The 20284-nt window shown below is 41.4% G+C and overlaps 1 protein-coding gene across 2 annotated transcripts in view; it reads right to left on the bottom strand.

Annotated features, from left to right (window-relative positions):
* Window positions 1-20284, bottom strand: part of PHF21B (PHD finger protein 21B) — a 244024-nt gene that overhangs the window by 199156 nt on the left and 24584 nt on the right. The gene's annotated exons all lie outside the window — the stretch shown is intronic.

The raw sequence follows: 20284 nt of genomic DNA, 5'->3' as shown, positions 1-20284 counted from the left end.
GGGCAAAGACCTGCTTCATCAGGTACATGTGGAGGGGGGGTTGAGGTTGATGGATTTCCACTCCATACGGCTAAATGCAGTGCCTTGCGTGGTTAGAAGTATCAGAGAGGTAGCCGTGTTAGTCTGTACCTTAGAGAACAACAAGAAGTCCTGTGACACCTTATGAACTAACAAATATTTTGGAGCATAAGCCTCCCCCGCCCCCAGCACTCATGCATCTGACAAAGCTTGTCTGCCCACCAAAACTTATGCTCCAAAATATCTGTTAGTCTATATGGCGCCATAGGACTTCTTGTTGTTCTACAAAATCCAATGTGATCACATACATTGTATTTGCTGAGTTTGGTGCACTTGGAGGAAAAGTTATTTTGTTATTTCACTGGTATGACTATGACCTCTTAGAATTCAAACAAGAACAGAAGGACAAAGCCTGCTGTGCCCAGTATCACTGAGCTGGCTCTTACTGCTCCCTTTACAGCTGGCACTGCTCAAAGAAGCTGGCTGCAGCATAGAAGCTTCAGTTCTATTACCAAATAAAAGTAATATAAAAACTAGATCCGTTAGGACTGCGTTGCCTGTGTCAGGACCGATTTATTTTAATAAAACAAAGAGTTAAATAAAAAAGCATTCATGGAATTAAAATACTTTCCTTTTTCCTACACCAAAGTATCACTGCTGCCTTAAAAAGTGTGTCAAGCTCTATCAGAAATGTGGACCCCCACGTTTATTAGCCTCAAGCTGCTATGGTTGAGCAAGTTCAGAATGTCACACACACACGCACGCACGCACACACACACTCAAACACACACACATACACACAGAATTTATGAGAAAACAGTTGGAGTGCAAGCAGGAATGCACAACCCAATAACAACACAAGAGCTCCTGTCACTTTAACAGGCGCCTACGATAGTGCTATTATCATTCAAAGCTCCTTATCACCCCAAGTGCAAATATTATGACTAGCTGAACATCTACAGTAATCATTGCTGTAACTGTGTACGTATATTTGTGTTTAATATTGAGGGCTGTTTCTGTCACCAAGCTATAAAAACCAAACTAGCATTAACATCAGTACTGTGGATTTGCATAATGCTGACAAGGATAAAGACTGGCACGTTCCTTGATGTGTACAACGCAGGCAGCTTCTCGTTGCAGTGAGTAACAAACGTCTGACCAAACAAAGGCCAATATCAGAAGGTTTCTCTGCAGAGGCCAACTTGTAAGCAGACCAAATGGAAAGTGAGGCATAACAAACAAGTGCCATTTAAAGCTCAGAAGGGTTTGTGCATAGACATACAAAACGGGCTTGCTGTTGCCTAAATGCGAACAATCTGTGTAGAAACCAGGTCAAAGACCTGACAAACAATAGCCAGTTGCTGGTACTCCAACCCTCCATCCCAGTCATATGTAGATACTTTAAATTTGGTGGTGCTACATTTCTAAAACTCTGGGCCTCAATCTAGAATAATCCCATAAGAGACTTTTTGGAGGGGCTGAGGTTCCATACATTGCCTAGACTTTTTTCAGATGCAGGTACAGTAAGTCAGGAGATAGATCCTGTTTGTTTTCCCCAGAACTCTGCTACAGCACAGCATTCAAGTGATATGAGCATCAAGGATAGATTGTCCTCTGATTAAGACACAAGACTGAGACTCAAGACTTCTGATTTCAATTCCCACCTCTGCCACAGACTTCCCATGACACTATGGTCATGTCACATGTTGTCAATTTTTAAAAACTTGCTCATGACCCAGCAGCTCAGCATTTTTTAAAATCTGGCTATTAAGCTTTTTGTGCCTCAGCTCCTCATCTGTAGAATGGATTTAATACTTCTATACCTCATAGTGAGGATAAACTCACTGATGCTTACCAAATGTTCCATTTTAAAGCAAAGGAGACTAAATAAATACTTAGTTAAATAAACACTGAGGCCCATTGATTTCAATATGTCTTCAGAGATGGGCTACTGTGCCTCTGTAAATGCTGGCTCACCACTTATATTTTATAAAAGCAGCACAAAGCTATCTTAAACATGCACTTGACAAGTGACTTTGTATTACTGTTCCAGCACTAATGCTCTGTAGAGACTTTTGGTCAAATTTATTTGAGAAAAACCTGATCGCTTACACAAGGGGTAAATTTGACCCATGTCAGTAACTAGGCACTGGTCACAAGTGAGATGGGTTTTGTGGTTTCAATTTCTTTCGGAACTAAGAAAGCAGACTGTTCTGTGATTTTGTTCATAGGAGGATTACAGAAAGATATACTCATAGAGAAATCACAGACTGTGATTGCCTGTGCAACACCTGCAGCATGAATAGCAGGGTGCTACTACACATTTTGAGGATTTCATTCACCAGAGATAAATGTATGCACAGTAAAAGCAGGAAACTTACCTTAGAGAGTAGGGAGATTACTGTACCAAAAGCTAACTAAAAAGCAAAATTAGCCTCATATGGCAGAATTCTTACCCAATGGTTTTGCTGTACTGTTAGTCTTCTTCTTTCTGCTGAGACTAAGCTCATTATTTGGAAAAAATCTATGCAAAGTTGAGAGCCCTTAGCATTGGTGCTAATTATTTTTTTACATGAAGTTAAATCGTAAATCAGATTTTGCAAATTGCTATTCAGATCATTTTTGCTTCTATCAAGCAAACTGAATGATTCATAACAATGCCACTAATCAAATTCTTAAAGGCCAAATGACCCATGTATTTCCTCGATAACTGGCAAGCAGCATAAGTGAAGACAGGAAGATTTGAGATGAAAGTTTAAGAGGCACAGGAGGAAACTGAAGCCAACAATGCCCTGTGTTACCATGCCATGCTTTGTCAAAACTGAGCGAGCAGATCTGCTGTGTTAGAGATTGACAGGTGATTTTAAAAGGAGTTCTCAAACTCACACTAACAAGCTCTCAGAAAGAAAGTTCGCAGGTGTAACATACAAATCCTATGCACAGTTGCATTTGCATGCATGTTTAATATATTGAAGTCATTTGTGCATGCATCTGTGATTTTCAGTGGCAAGATGCAATTACATCACCTACAATAACTTTGGCTATATGATTCCAGATCTAGTGATACTGCCACCAGGACTATGATCCTCATCCAGCCACTGCAACAAATTACGCTAGCTTCACCATTTTTAAATCTTCTTTTTGCATACACACAGATAAATGTGGAGTGTACAGGCATCTCTCAGTTTTGATACATCCCAGCACCGGCATCATATTGCATCTGGCTTCATCAGGTTGTGTCTCTCCACCCGACTTGCTTTCACACACTGGCTGCGTCTACACGTGCACGCGACTTCGAAGTAGCGGCAGTAACTTCGAAATAGCGCCCGTCACGTCTACACGTGTTGGGCGCTATTTCGAAGTTGAAATCGACGTTAGGCGGCGAGACGTCGAAGTCGCTAACCCCATGAGCGGATGGGAATAGCGCCCTACTTCGACGTTCAACATCGAAGTAGGGACGTGTAGACGATCCGCATCCCGCAACATCGAAATAGCGGGGTCCTCCATGGCGGCCATCAGCTGGGGGGTTGAGAGATACTCTCTCTCCAGCCCTTGCGGGGCTCTGTGGTCACCGTGGGCAGCAGCCCTTAGCCCAGGGCTTCTGGCTGCTGCTGCTGCAGCTGGGGGTCCGTGCTGCATATACAGGGTCTGCAACTAGTTGTTGGCTCTGTGTATCTTGCACTGTTTAATGAAAGTGTGTCTGGGAGGGGCCCTTTAAGGGAGCGACTTGCTGTTGAGTCCGCCCCGTGACCCTGTCTGCAGCTGTGCCTGGCTCCCTTATTTCGATGTGTGCTACTTTGCCGTGTAGACGTTCCCTCGCTGCGCCTATTTCGATGTTGGGCTGCGCAACGTCGAAGTTGAACATCGACGTTGCCGGCCCTGGAGGACGTGTAGACGTTATTCATCGAAATAGCCTATTTCGATGTCGCTACTTCGAAATTAGCTATTTCGATGTAGCGTGCACGTGTAGACGTAGCCACTGTGGCCTGACAAAGCATGATGGGTGTCAAGTCACATCAGAAATTGGAAGACAAAGAAAGATCTCTCTTTTAAATAACAGGAATCATTCCACTCCTAGTGGCATAACACCTTAAATCAGAATTCCCTGAATGTGACAGTAACTGAAATATAACAAGCCAGATAATGTATAATGAACACCAATAAACAAGTTTTAATATACACATTTGTCAGGACTGGAGCTAATAAGACAGTTGTTATATGTTCAATTATTACCAAGTGATTTGTAAAAATTGATTTATTATGGTAGATCAGTGGTATAAAATATTATAAGACTAGTAACACTATAGGGGCACTATCAACTTCAAAAATCTTATTTCTGTCAAATTATTTTAACCATTGAAGTTCCTAGCAGTGTGTCACAGTAAAACCAAAGCAAATGAGCAAAACAATATGTATATATATATATAGTCTCTGTTATGCATTTGAATGCAATCTGTGTGTCTGGTCAGTTTTAGGGTGTTATTCAAAGTCAGTTGTACTCTCTGTCTCATGTGCTAGTGTTGTTGTGCTCACCGTTCCCCCCATCTGTAAAGATGTCAGCAAGGGAGCAAAAGCTATATGACTAAAATAAGGATTTAAAAAGAAAGAAAGAAATAAAAAATCATGAGCTGTTATGGAAATTTTTAATTTTTTAAATGAATCCATTTTGGAGAAGTCAATTTAACAATGACCCATCATACTTCAAATTTGTATAAACACAGATCAATGGTAAAAAATTCAGATTCAGGTTCTAGATTTTGAAAACACTGCCTATAACAGAAGGGCTACATCTACAGTATTCATTTCAGTGCCTCATTAGCATTCTGTGATTTGTCCATTAGAATGGCCATTTCAAAGTCTTCCCCTATCAGCTGATAGGAATAAGGGGATTTTGACATTTGCAGGGTCCTTTCAAAAAGGACCCCTGTGTACACGAACCACGTGCGAGCAAAACGTGGCACCTTTGAAGTCCTGTGGCTGGCAGCATGCTATTGAGACACTGAATATTCATTTCAGTGCCTCATTAGTATTCTCTGATTTGGCCATTAGCATGGCCATTTCGAAGTTTTCCCCTACTGTAGACATAGGCCTAGGTTGTTTAAACTAGGTGTTCTTATGTGGCCTTATAAAGAAGAAAAAGACCTAATTATGCAGTTTGGTTTTGATTTTAAAACTCCATAATTACCACTACCCTGTTCATATGTTTCGATTAGGAGGTTTGATCCAGTCCAATATATGAAGACCCTAACATAAAATCTGGCTCACTGTCCAAATCCAGATTACGGAAAAGACAACCCACACATAATTTGCACTAGTTAGGAAGTGAGGTTGCTGTTAGGGCCAATCATTTATTCTGTAATTCTTCCTTACTGCCATAAAACCATTTTTTCTTAAATCTGACAAATATATATTTTATAGGTTTGGAAGTATTATTTTTAATTAGTAAACATAAACATGTTTCACCGTACACATACAGACTAATAAAAATATTTTCATCAATAATAGCTGTAAATTAGAGATAGGCAAAAAAAAATTCTGCTCAAAAATTATGTTTTTATTCTAGGATATTTACTTCACGATGTTGACAAATCATAATATATGGGTTATAAAGCTATTTATGACTCTCAACATCTACAGTGATTAAACAATTGTCCAGTTCCATTCCCATAATATCCCAACATTAATGAAAAGTTTAAATTAATAAAAAAAAGTCTTAAAATATTTTTCACAAAATTAAAGCAGATAAAAAAAGATCATTAAAAATAAACACAGGTAACATCTATCTAAATTCCACAAATATCAAAATCAAATTGTGGCAGGCCTCTGTATATGGGAGCATTCAGTAAAACTTTTGCCAGAGCTGACAGCTAAAAATGCATACTGTCAACAAGTACTCCATTTAACCACTGCTTAAATCATTATTATCAAATAGTTCACCCTATCTAGAGCATATGTATTGCGACACACAGATTAATAACTTATATCTGTACACTGCCAAAAACAGAGAGACATACGTACAACAGGAACTAAAAGATCTAGTTAGTGTAAATACACTGTGGCTTACTTTAGGCCAGGGGTCTGCAACTGCAATAGCGAGGAGAGCCATTTTTTTCAAATTCATTTACAAAATCAATACTTCAACAGCTGCAGTGCACGTGAATAGGAGACAGTCTTTAATAAGTAATGTCAAACTATGCTTTTTGTCACACCTATTTTAAGAACAGTGCACACACAATGATTTGTACCAGTTAGAAAGTTTGTTACCCCCATTTCAAGGCTTTACCTGCCTCAATCCCTAAATCTGCCCCCTATCTCCAAACTTTACCACCCCATCCCGCAAACATGCCCCACATCCCCAGGCTTAACCCCTCTCAGCCCCAAACCCACCCCCATACCTAGGCTTTACCCACCTCAGCCCCCAAATCTGCCCCCATATCCCCAGGATTAACCCGCCTCAGCTTTCAAGTTCCTTCAGCTACCCACACTGCAGCTGCTTCTCCATGGCAGCCGCCTCCCCGCTATTGTTCCTCCCCCCGCCTTGCCTCCTTCTCAGTGGAGCTGCGCGGCTCCAGCAGGGTAGACTTGGCCGCCCCTCACCCCAGGTCTTCTGCTCACTTCCCCGCCCACACAGTGTGGGTAGCTCCCTGCTCTGCCACGCTGAAATACTGGGACTAAATACAATTGGTTTAACAGCCTGATCCCTCCCACCACCCTGCAAGTCCATTAAACCAATGAAATTTTGTTCCATTATTTCAGCAGCAGCAGGGCAGGGAGCCGCAAGACGAGTCAGCGGCAGCAGCACCCCTGCCACAAGCAACTGCTTGAAGAGCCACCTGTGGCTCTAGAGCCACAGATTGCCGACCGCTGCTTTAAGCTATCTTTAACTCTACTAATACAATTCTGTACTTCCTTACTTTAAGTCCCTTATAACACAGTTACAAGACTCATGTCTCCCCTTCTCTCTTCCTTAAATTTTGCAAGTCTTTTAATCAACAAATATACCTTCAGCAATCCCTACAAAGCAAATGTTCTATTATTTGCTTTTGCATCTTTGCTCCATACACAACATTCACTATATGAGGAAACCACATAAAGTAATCTCTTTCATATTCAGCAACCCTAGGACGAGGAGGTTGCTGGATAGTGAAATATGCAGCTTAATAGAGAGGTGGTTGAGGGATCCCTGGCAAGGAATCAGGAGACCCTGCCAGCCCCGTGGCTGGGAGCTGACTAGGGCATGGAGCTCTACCAGCAGCTCCAGCCCCAGAGAGCTGGCTAGGGCACTGGGTTCAGGGGAACTCCAGCAGCCCCAGGGCATGGGGGAACTCTGGCAGCCTCGGGGGAATGGGGGAGCTTCACCAGCAGCCCCAGGGCACGGGGAACTTCACCGGTGGCCCCAGGGCTGGGGAACTCCAGCAGAGTGCACAGGTCTGACAGCAGCCCTGAGGTGTGGGGGAACTCCCCCATGGCATGGAGTTCTGCTGGCAGCCCCAGGGCATGGGGGAACTCTGGCAGCCCCAGGGGTGCAGAGCTTCACTGACAGCTCAAGCACCAGGAGAAGTCTGGCAGCAGCATGTCCGGGGGAACTCCAGCAGCCCCAGCACCACGGGAACTCCACTGGCAGCCCTGAGGCCAGGGAGTAGAGCTCTGCCAGGGCCAGAGCAACCCCGGTAGCTGGCAGGGGGTGGAGCCACACCATCAGCTCCAGCTCTGGGGACCCAGGGCCAGCCCCAACCAGGAGAACCCAGGGAGGGAACCAGCAGAGGATGGTGCCAGTTATCTGAGAGTTCCAACTGAAGGAATACCGAATAAGATAGGAGTTTACTGTAGGTACAGTTGGATTCCGAATAACCACATTTATTAGCTATATAAAAACATGCAAGGCCTGGCTGGCTATACATGCACACTGTTGCTCTGTTAGGATACAGAGAGGCCCACTAAAGCTGCTCCTAAACTATTTAAAAGGATATTATCCAATTTCTTGTCTCTACATTTGCAGCACTAGAGGTGCATAAGCATAATTACTTGGGTGGAGTCTCTTCTGTTTTTATAATTAGATATTGCACAGACTGTACAAAGTAGTCTAGCAGTTAGAACTAACTCAGAACTATATGAGTTCTATTCCCACTTCTGTCACTAATTTTCTGTCTAGTCTTGGACATCTAGCTTAAATTGTCTCCGCCGTAGCTGCCCATCTATGAAATTACGATCAATATAATCTCCCACAATAGCTTCATGTGCAGAATGCAGGACCTTATTAAAACATGCCTATTGATGGCTTTGATATCCATGAAAGAAAATATAACATACCCACAAAGAATTTTTATTAAAGCATCTTGGATGAGAAAAGTGGGACAACTTTTGTAATCCTGAAAGCAAGCTCTCTTTAGTAGGAGGTGAATAGTATAGGAGTGAACACTGTAGAAAAAGTTCTGGTACCCCTTTAGTTAAGCAGTCTTTTTTTCCTGCTTCCTCACTTTCTCTTTTTTCCATTCTTCTCAATTTCATTTTATTCCATTTTCTATTTAATTGTCTCAACCAATTTTACAAGAACAGAGCTGGCACTCTGCAGCTGCTAATGTTAGTAGCTGTGAGTTTTTGGCTCATCAATGCCAGATAGAGTACTTCCTCCAAAGGACATCAGAGAGAGTTGAGGTCACTCAGAACTTAAAAGGTGGACAAGAGTACGCCTGTAGAAAACTAATTCAGTAAACTATTTTGTCCTAACATTTCTTAATGGCACAGGTTATCTGACCTCTTTTCTATTCTCTGTAATGTTACCCTGTTTCTACAGCACAGCATGACAACTGACCTGTAGAATTCTACAAGATACAAGTCATTCAGATGATCTTAGGCTTGTCACAGTACAGATGCTTCTCCAATTTCCTCTTACCTTAGCTGCTAAAAGGGATAAGTGTAGGGTGAACAGATATTAAGAGTGAAAAACTGGGATTCAAGTGAGAAGAAAAGCCCCAAATATTAGTACTTTTCCTACAAAATCGTAACATCTGGTCATCCTTCGTAAGTGATACCTAAATAAGGATTCTATAATCAAAACATAGCTCCTCACTGTCCTGCTGAAATGCTTGAAGGGTGCTTGCTGTAGATCTAAACTACTTCACCCCAGTATGGTATACAAGTTATTTTTCCTAATTAGTATTTGATATGCATAACTTTGCATGGCTGGGAATGTGCACACATTTCTAAAAGATGTGATAGGCATGAAGTGACTGGTCATGCAAACTGATGGGATATTAGCATTCAGACATTTCTTATGCAGCTAGCTCTTCTATGAATAACTAAAGATTTCTCATGGGCAGTTTCAGATGTGCACCCTCTCGGCTTTCAGTTGCACATTCTTTGAATACAAGCTATTTTCATTGCTACAGAATGATCCCTTTTTGCTACGACTTACAGTATCTACACAAATATAAGGAGGCATTCCGTAAAGTGCATAAACCCTGATGTCAAACAAACAAAATATATGCAACATGAGATATAAGTGTAGAAGAAATCCTATATGTTTGGCATGTGTAAATAAATGCTTTTAGTTTATCTGCCCTCAAACAGGTCAGACAGCACGTAGGTCTGTATTAACAGAAATCATAGTTCAGTTTGCTCTGGGTGACTGGTAATAGGATTATTGTTCACGCACCCAAAGCAAGACATCCAAAATCTTATCATTTTGTGTCTATGGAACAGAACAATAGACTGAGCCTAAAATGTGTATCATTGTGAGGCGGAGCCAGCACACTTCATGCTAAAGCTCCTAGAAATCAGAGAATATGGTTGTGTTGCAGGAATTGTATTCACGGCTCGATGAAACAATTGTTTGTCCAAAAGACACCAAATATGAAAAGGGATTCTCTTTGCTTGGTACCTATGAATTAATTATTTGGTAAGATGGTCGATTGGGAATGTGAAGTATTAGTGACATAGGATATGTAGCCTCTGAGTTGCCCTTCTCACCTGTGCTTGTTCACTTCTAAAACAACAATTTTTGGATGTGTTTCACTGCACTGTTAGGCCTGGAAATATTAATATATTCTAATAGTCCCTTTTATCACTATGAGATATTGCCCCCTAAAGGGCTTTACTTCAGTAATCCTACCCCGGAGTCATTTTGCTACTAATCCACATGATTCGAGTCATTCCAATTGTATTTTACAGAGGTCAAAGCCAGAGTGGATATGGAGACTGAACTCTCTCACTCCAGGGGTCTGGGATCAACCCCACTGAAGTCAATGGAAAGACTTCCTCCATGTTCAGTTGGCTTAGAATCAGGCCCTAGGCAACCTGCCCTTATGGATTTCTTTCCGGCTCCCATGCTACAACTACAAAGTTAAAAAAAACAAAAACAAAAATAAAAAACAAACAAAAACAACTCCTGATAATTTTCGATAAATGGTGAACATCTGAAAGCCCAAAAATGAACAACTCATATCTAAATGGAAAATGCTATCTGATCATGAAACGCGGGGTAACTCCCCCAACATCCTCCAGAGAGAGAGAAGGTTTGGGAGTGAAACTCATGAAGACAGTAGCACAAACACACATGTAAAGTGTATGTAAAAAGACTGTAAATTTTTGTCCTGCTGCAAACACACATCACATTACAAATCGTTGTGTGTGTGCTGTTCTTAAGACAGGGGTTACAAAAAGCATGGTTTGATGTTATTTATTAAGGACTGTCTCATACTCACATGCACTGCAGCTCTTGAAATATTATTTTTTTTTTACCAAATTTGGAAAAACGGCTCTTCTTGCTGTTTTGGTTGCCAACGCCTGCTCTCGGATCAGAGTTCAGATACGTTGTTAGAGAAGATGACACAGGCACTGTGCATGCAGTAAGCATTCCAGCAAGAAGGAATGGACTTCAGTCTCTAAGGCTACCAGTTAACAATATCTGAAGACACTAAATTCACTGGGAAAAATTAAATTTGTAATTTTTTTACAGCTATGTGAATTTGTGAAGTCACTAATTATAGTAACTGTAATGGAGACTTAATAAGTGAACAGCAATTAGAATAAGGTATTGCCACACAGGAAGCTAAGAACCTTTGCAAGGGTAAAGTACCTTCTTATTTCAATACTGTACCACAGAAAAACATCTGTCAAACAGTTTTGCAGTCTGAAGTAATCAGTGCAACTAATTATCACTAATTGTAATATAGTTTCTGTCTTGCTGCTAATACATTTAGACTTGCTAATCAAATCAAACTATACCACCTTACCATGCTGCTTTCAATAAACATTTCAGCAAAGATAAAAAATGAAGCTTTGTTCTCATCTCTCATTACTGCTGTCTGGAAAGGCCAACGGCTTTTTCCATTTATTTCACAGTGCAGTAAAAGTAGTAGAAAATACCATCAGAAATGCTATTTGGTTCTCAAATGTTTTAATTTCAGAGACTGAGCGGGCAAGCAAACAGGTGTACTGCACTGCTCTTCTTTATGTCAAAGCCATCGCCATTTGCCACATTTTACCCATAAAAAAGTGGAATGATTTGGAGTGGTCCCTGCTCAGAGACCTGGATGGCCAGGACGTTCTATGTTTTAAGGGAAGGTCCTTATTTGATGCTTATTTCCTACAGTTTAAAGTCATTAAAGAGCTACTGGGAAGCACTCAATGAGAAAAACAGCACAGATTAGAGCTGGTTCTGAGGTTATGTCACAAAACCAGGCTTCAGGAAATCTGTGTTCTAGTCCTTGCTCTGTCATGGTCTTCCTACATGAGCCACCAGGGGTGGTAGAACAATTTTCATAGGAGGGGCACTGAGAGCTGTTGAACCAAACTGGAAACCCACTACATAATGGAAACCACTTCAAGCTAGAGGGCACCGCATCACCTTATGCCCTTAGTTCCAGCACCTATGTGAGTCACAAAGTTTCTGTGCCTCTTTCCCACCTGTAAACATGGGATATAGTACAGGATAAACCTCTCTTGTCTGGCAAATTCTGTCATGTGGCATGATTTTAGTTAGCTGGATGACCACTTATCATGCATGTGGCAAGCTTCCCATGGTCCCATAAAGTTAGTTTACAGCCATCAGCAGTCTGGCTCTGAGTAGTCTGTACTGTTATTTAGCTGTAATTATCCCTAAATGTCTTCTAAGAATCCAGTAAGCAGTGGAAGTGTTGGTAATGTGGCAACAAACATTGACCTCCTGTCATCCAGTAAATTCTTTCATCCAGCACCAGTCAGATCCTGACAGTGCTGGATGAGAGCAGTTCAACCTGTAATAATGTCCAATGCATATGCAGTACTTTTCATCGTCAGTTGGTAAGTTATTTTACAAAGAAGGTCAGTATCATTATCCCAATGTTACAGATGTGGAACCTGACATACAAAGAGGGATTTGTCCAAGGTCATCCATCAATCCCTGTGGCAGAACTAGGAATGAAACTGGATCTCCTGAGTCCTACCCCAGTGCCCAATTCAGTACACTAAATACCGCCTCGTCTATATCTAATTAGGCTAAGCCTCTGTTACCATGTGCCGTGTTTTCACACTACTTAACATGAGACCCAGACCTGAGTTGAGACCTCTAGGTGCTATGATCGTGCAAACGATGGAAATAAGTACACTTCCAAGGAACAAGCGTACAATCTTATACAAAAGTCAGATTTTTTTTTATCGTGAATAAAACATCACACGGTATTATCCCTCTACAGATTTATACCATCTTGTATCTTTTGGACAGTTTCTTTGCTTTATTTTCCTTGAAATGCAGGTGGTCATCCTCCTACAGACCTTGTGTTGCAGAGATCTGTGTATTCTGGAAAGGAAATGAACTTCAGGATAATGACATTTCTAAGGAATTAAATCAGACTATTTTCTTTTTGCACTTAAGTCATGCATGAACATGTAGTATATATTAATATAGGCAATACTGGAGTAAGCTAGGGACCTGATCTTGTCTCAAAGGAGCCTTGTATGGACTTTAATGGGGAAACATCAAATCGTCAGATGAGGTAGCACCCTTTTATTAGCACAACTGTGTCTGCACTACGGGTTTTGTGAGGATAGTGGTGTCAGGCAGGAGAATCATTTTTTTCATTCCCCTGATTAACATGCCATTATAGGCTTTAAGCACTGACCAAGCCTGACACATGGAGAAATACACAGTCTTCATATTTTGTGTTCCTATTTCACAAATATCGCAAAATGTTCTCAACAATACAATTGCTATCATGGCATTCCCTGCAGATAGCCAGCATTTGTATAAATGTAAATGACAATCAGACCACAGCTATTAGAAAAACGGAACTGAACTTAAATATTTAGTGGGCCTTATAAAAAGCAATATCCAACTTAATGTGTATCCAGAATTAGTTACTGATTTAGCAGGAACGTTTGACATTCCTAAAAAGGATACAACTAAATATTTTATATTGAAAAGCACTTTAGATTTCAATTAATTTTAGACTTCAAACTTTTTAAACAGCTACTTGTAACTGAGTTTACAAAGGCCATTTAAAATTGTGATGTTGATCTAGAAATCAATGTGTTCTCTCAAAAGACTCCTCATTAAGAGTAAATATATACTACTGCCAAGTTTTCAGCACACAAGAAATAGCACCTGGAGGCTACTGAACAGAGCAACAACAAGACCTGTAAATTGTGACAAGATGATCACAATGAGATGACTACAATAAAAGAGTAAAATAAAAAATTAAAAATGTGATTTGTTTAGAGAAACTGGTACTCTTAAAATCAGAAAATATTGCTGTTTTCACATAATTTTTAAACAGTTCTGTGGAATGTGAGGGCCTTATTTTCAGAGGCTCTGAGGAGCTCGAAAACCCAAACCTTATCGCTTTTGCTGCCACAGGCACTGTTGTTTTAACAAATCCAAGCACTGATTACGCTTGACTCACAAAGTCATTCAAGTTTCAATTCAGTGAGGTGCTGAATGCCCTCCCTGAGAGATGCTGAGCACCCCCAACACCTGCTCAAGTAAACAAGAGTGGGCAACACTCAGCACTCCTTGGGAGCCCTCACACGATCACAGCCCAGATGTGATTATTATTGGGCTGTAGACTGTACACGCTGCCTCCAGCCCAACTGCCACACCTGCAGCTCCCATTGGCTGGGAACCAGGGCCAATGGGAGCAGTGGGGGCAGCTTTCTGGGGCTGGGGACAGCACACAGAGCCACCTGGACATGCTCCTGCATAAGAGCAGAAGGTGGGACATGATTCTGCATGAGGTAAGCGCTGCCTCACATCCCTAGTGTAGAATAAAAATAAACATATGCTGACAGCACTCTTTCTTTGAGCATGTTAACAGAATCTCCCTGAAAGGCATTAGCTATGCTTACAGAAGCACACTTCTGTCAGTACAGTTGTATCTACACTGGGAGTTTTGCCAGACTAGTGAGTAGGGAGGGTATTTTTTTTAACTTCTCCCCTAACTGGCACAGCTATACTGGCAAAACTTTCCACGTAGCTCAGAATTAGCAGTATATTTCAAGCTATTAACTGCACTAATTTGGTGGGCTCAGTAGAAAGTAAATGTCAATTTACAATATTTGCACAAAATTTAGTATGCTTTGAAGCAAACTGGATGTTTGGCACTAAAGCTCAAGAGACCATGAAGCTAAAAAGCAAAAGCTCTTTTAACTGCTTTATCTCAATACACAGAAAATAGACTCCATTGGCATGCCATGTAGAAACAGGGGGCTTCTATTGTTTGTATACTGAAATCTCATAAAAGAGAAAAAAGATTCTATCAAGGGCTGTGCCTACATTACAGTGACCCTTCAAAAAAGGTTCTTCCAGAGATCTTCCAAAAATTTTTCTTTCAATAGAGAGCGTCCACACAGCCCCTTCTCTTTCGAAATAACAGGCCAGGGATTGAAAAATCCAGTGTCATGAGGACTGCTCTTTCAAAGGAAGGGCCCACAGAACACCTACACGTGTTTGTTTTTTTTTTTTTGAAAGAATCTTTCAGAAAAAAGGCACTCTTCCTCATCTGGGAGACGAAGAGGACTGCCAGGAAAAGACTGCCACATCTTTCAATTTCAGATTGAAAGAGTGCATTTTGTGTGTAGACGCTCCATGGGTTTTGCCAAAAAAGGCCTGGCTTTTCCAAAAAAAAAAAACCTTGCTCGTATGGACGCAACCAAGAATAAAAGAGTGCCATTTCAAAGGTGACATTCTACCGTCATAACCACACATCCATGATGTCTAAAGCAAGTGGTATCATGTGCTTCACATAGTGTGGAACAATCTCTGAGCTCCTTAAAGTGCTTGATTCACAAATTATTGAGGTCAGTAAGAAAACTTTCATTGACATTAGCAGAATCTGGATTTGACTCTACAGGCCTGATCTAGAGTCCACTGAAATCAACGGGAGTCTTTCCATGAACTTCAATAATTTGTGAGTCAACAGAACTCAACCATCTCTTATAAAATATCATAAAGAAAATAGTGATCGATTGTTCTCCAGGTCTACTAAAGGTAGAACAAAATGGAATTGATTTCAGTAAGAGTTAATGGCATTCAGCTTCCAAATGAGTGCTGTGCAATCTCCACCACAGGAGGTTTTTAAAAACAGGTTGGACCAACACCTGTCAGAGATGATTTAGGTTTGTTTGATCCTACCACAGTGCGGGGGGCTGGACTTGGTGACTTCTCGAGGTCTCTTCTAGCCCTATATATCTATGATTTTAAGTGTGTTGTCATGGGCATGCTCCCTCAGGTTGCTCATCAACTCCTATGAAGTGCTGAATGCCATTAACTCCCACTGAAAGCAATGGGAATTGAAAGCACTCAGACCTTTTCTGTATTGGGCACTTACTGATGATGATTTTCTTCCACTACTGGAGAAAGGGGAATGGGTGAGGTATTGTTGCACTAAGGAATACAGATATTTCTGTTGGGATTTATTAAGCAAAATAGCAGCAAAGGACACACAAGTTCTCAAAGAAATGACAATAACCTAGACAACCTTTCAACCCGTTTTTCAGAGTCCTTGCAACTTGCATTTGAAAGTAGATAACACAGTTATAAACACTGAGCAAAGAAAGATAATTTGTAAAGGGAGCCTTTTAATTCTGAGGATTTTTATAGCACAAAAGTACTGCAAGGATGTTGGGTAGTTCCAAATTTTGTTTACTTTGATTACAGTAAACCCTCGATTTAATGGACTAATGGGGGGGAAGGGGTGTCCGTTAATGCCCTAAGTCCATTATATCTGAATGGTTATACTGTATGATGATGCACTGACCTTCTCAGCCCATCACTCACTCCTGTCCTCTGCCCTCACTGTTCCCTTCTCCCGTGCCCCGTTCTTCCCCTCACACCTCCATCTCCCTCTCCCAATTAGCGGGAAAGGCACTGAACGCCGGCCTGGCTCCTTCCACCTCCTGCAGCTCTTGGCGCTGCGGCTCCTCCAGCCCCTGGCTCCGAGCCACCCGTGTGAAGGTAGAACATGGCCACCCCCACCCCGCCAGCAGGCAACAGCCTCCGACACAATGGCTGCTGCTCAGCGCCATTGCCAACAAGCTCCACGCACACGGGGCTGGGGGAGAAGTGCTCCTGTGCCCTGCTGCTGCTCCCCCCGGCTCCTCCAGCCCCAGTGGAGGCTCTGGTGAGCCTCTGGCATTTATTTGATGCGGGGGCTTACGGGGGGAGGGGGAAGCTGGCAGACAGCATCTGTTATTTCTGAAGTCTATTATATCGGGGTCCATTAAATTGAGGGTTTACTGTATTCTGAACATACAGCTTGCTAAAGTCAGGGTAGGTCCATGATACATACAGTTTAATATGATGATGTTTCTAAGAGGTGTTGAAAATGAAAAATGGCAGGTATTGCAGGAAGCATCTTGTAGCACCTACTCAAATACAAGCTGCCAAACATGGATTATAATTAGGTTTGTCACAGTAGTGAAAATGTCGAGGATACCATGAGTTCATTTTGTCCCTGACTTCCATGCAGGAAGGTGCTAGGTGAGTTGCCTCACTAATGTGATGCGGTGGGGATGATCGGGGCGGGGGGAGCAGTGTCAGAGAGCAAGCCTACCCCCCACTCACCCCACAGCGGCATCTCCTGCAGCTCCCCTGTTGCAGGGCTGGGTCTGACTTCCCATTCCCTGCTCTGGAGACCACAACTTGGCCCATGGGATCACAGTACACTCAGGTTTGGCTCAGCATCCCCCCTGTCATGATGGAGAGTAGACAACACAAATTTGAAAGCATCACATTGCAACTTGGTGCACCGGTCACTGTATCACTCCCTGTTCTTTGGGCCAGCTACCCCTCTATCCCAGCAGAAGAGTAGCTAGGCCATATTTGAGCAGTGTTATAACTCTGCGTCCCCAGTCACAATGCTCAAAGTGAGGAACTGGGCCCAACCCTGCAAGGCACAGTTCTTGCTGCCTCTGCCCAGGATGAGAGCTGGACAGGATCACTCGCCAGACACTGCACCTGTCACCTGCTCCCCTCAATTAGACTGGGAATAGAATTCCAGTACCAATGCAGAGGATGCTGCTGTGGGTGGTTGGTACCTCCTGAGTTGGGGGAGGCGGCAGCAGAGAAGTATGCTGGCCTATGATTTAAATGAGGTATCGTCCAATTTCATTTTTCAGAGCATTTTTGTTTTTTTTTAATTGAAGATACCAAAACCATGGGTTTACTAAATTTATGCTAACTGGTCTGTGACTTTTTATTAAACAATGCCATGAAAAATCTGTTACAACCCAACTTGCACCAGTGTTTCACTTTGCATCTGAAACATTCACCTCTTGGAATGGAATTCTGACTCCGATTAAACTACTGGCAACGTACCCGCTGATTTCAAAGGATGCCAGGGTATCACCCTTTGTCAGGAATCTTCAGCGTTACTCTTTGGCTGAACTTTTTTTGAAGGTGATCCAAACCTCTCTAGATGGTTTTGGAATTCTGGGAAAATGAAAATACACACACTTTCCCCATTGTTACAGGAAACATTCTTGGCAGCTACGTACATAAAGACTAAGCTAAATCTCAGTGAAGTCAGTGGGGCCTGGATGCCTTTCCATTGGAGCTCCACTGGTGACTAGTACATTGGCTAAGTCTAACAGAGAAAAAAAGAAGAAAAAGTAACAAGTAATAGAAAAAAAAAACATTCTGCACATGCATCATCTGCTATGTGTTACAATGTCGGTAGGACTTAATGAACATCCCTCCTATGACGCATTGGGCCTCCAGAGTCTGACAGTCCCAGGAATTACTGGCCTACAGCTGTCACTGGAAAGAACTTCACTGAGAAGAGATTCCAGAATAGGGACAAGAGTTGCTTCTGCTATCAGTCCTATCATGGGACAGCTTACATAAAGAACATCGTGACTGTGGATAGGTTTTTCCAAGAGTGCTCAGTGTTGGCGTAAGACTACTTCAGTAGCAGTAAATAGTAAAATCCCATTGACTTCAACGACAGCAGGGGTAGGCCAGTGTTGAGTGCTTATGAAAATCCAACTCTACATCATTAAAACTCAGACAACAAAAGAGAAGCGCTGTCAAGTAAAAAGATGCTAGTTTTATACACAGTCACTTCTCAGAACTGCACTTCAATATACTACTGTATTTAAGACATAAAATAAATACTGTAAAGCAAAATAGAGGGGCAACGGAGCTGAGTTTCCATTGCTTTTCAAACCTTCATTGCTGTATTTCTTATCAAAACCAAGGAGTTCTGTAGCACCTTAAACACCAACAAATTTCTTTATTAGATAACGACCTCTGGGTTAAGACCCACTTCTTCAGATTTTCAGAAGATCTGAAGAATCTGAAGAAGTGGGTCTTGCCCATAAAAGCTCATTACCTAATAAATAAATGTGTTAACCTTTAAAGATGCTACAGAACTGTTTATTTTTTGTGAAGCTACAGACCAATATGACTATCCCCTGAGGGTAGGTTTACACAGTTAAGTTATTTTGAAATAACAGCTGTTATTTCGAAATAACTATCCTAGTGTCTACACAACGCAACCACTAATTCAAAACATTTTCAAAATAGCGGTTGTCTTATTTTGAAATTGGTAAACCTCTTTCTATGAGGAATTTTGAAATAGGCTTTATTCCTGACTGTAGCGCCTATTTCAAAATAAGTTATAGTGCGTCCAATGGCTGTATTTAAAAATAGGCTTTATGTGTGTAGAGACTGTATTTCAAAATAGCTAAGTGCTATTTCAAAATGCATTTGTGTGTAGCGGTGTTGTTTCAAATAAACTATTCCAGAATAGCTTATTTGAAAATAAGGCTGCTCTGTAGACATACCCTGAGAGTATTTATCAATTTGTGACTGTGACGATATTATTTTAGCTTGAAGTGTATGCAGGGGTTTCCTTCCTGTTATTATTTATTTATATTTACATTAATACAATTTGTACAGCAATACACCCTTTTTATGCCCTTGGCAGTATCAAAATTGTCAAGTAGTTCACTAAGGCCTTCAAAGGTATCCAATTTCAAACATAAGATACCACACTGTTTGTTAATAACTTTTAGCTGGTCCAAGTAAACCATAAAATCCATCTTGAACTAAACGGTTTGAAAGAATGCTTTTGTTTTCTCACATCTCTAGTGTCCTATTTTGGATTAGCCTAGAAGGAAAATTGGCAGGAGGAGGACTATTTTTGTGACTCTTCTGACCTGCCAACAACCAGGAAATGGCAGAAGCTTCATGAGTCTAAAATGTTGGCCAGATTACTTAGTCCAATTAACCTTGGAATGATTATCCATTTTCTTAAGTAACCAGCTCTGTGGCCAAGAATTCCAACAAAATTACTTGCCCCTAAAATCCCACACTCACATCCTTCATCTGCCAAATAAAAAACTGAAACTGCCTTATTTGCAAATCTCAACAATTCTTATGAGAAAGATTGCATCATCACACGTTCCAATTGACACCCAGTGAAATTCAGCATACCATGTGACATGAAAGAAGTGAAATGAGTATGCTCATGTTGATGTTCTCACGAGTAAGGAGAATTACACATTCATATGAACTAGACTGAAAACAAACCTAGCGCAATTCCATTGGCTTCCACAGTGATCATAAGCAGAGATTTCATCTACTAAGGGACCAATCCAAAAGCTCTTCCTCATCCAAATATACCATTTACAAAAAGAATATTTGGGGTGAATAAAAAAATTCAGGATAAAGCCTGATTCCACTCTCATTAACACCAATGTTATACCAATTGGAATTCTCTGGTGTTGCTCCTTGCACCAAACTAAGTGAGAACAGACTCAACCTATGTATGAAGCCAGGCACTTTAAA

This window comes from Carettochelys insculpta, chromosome 1, assembly GCF_033958435.1.
Source record: "Carettochelys insculpta isolate YL-2023 chromosome 1, ASM3395843v1, whole genome shotgun sequence".
NCBI classification, from domain to species: domain Eukaryota; kingdom Metazoa; phylum Chordata; order Testudines; family Carettochelyidae; genus Carettochelys; species Carettochelys insculpta.
Note: the sequence above shows the minus strand (reverse complement) of the source record. Positions and strands in the feature narration are given on the sequence as shown.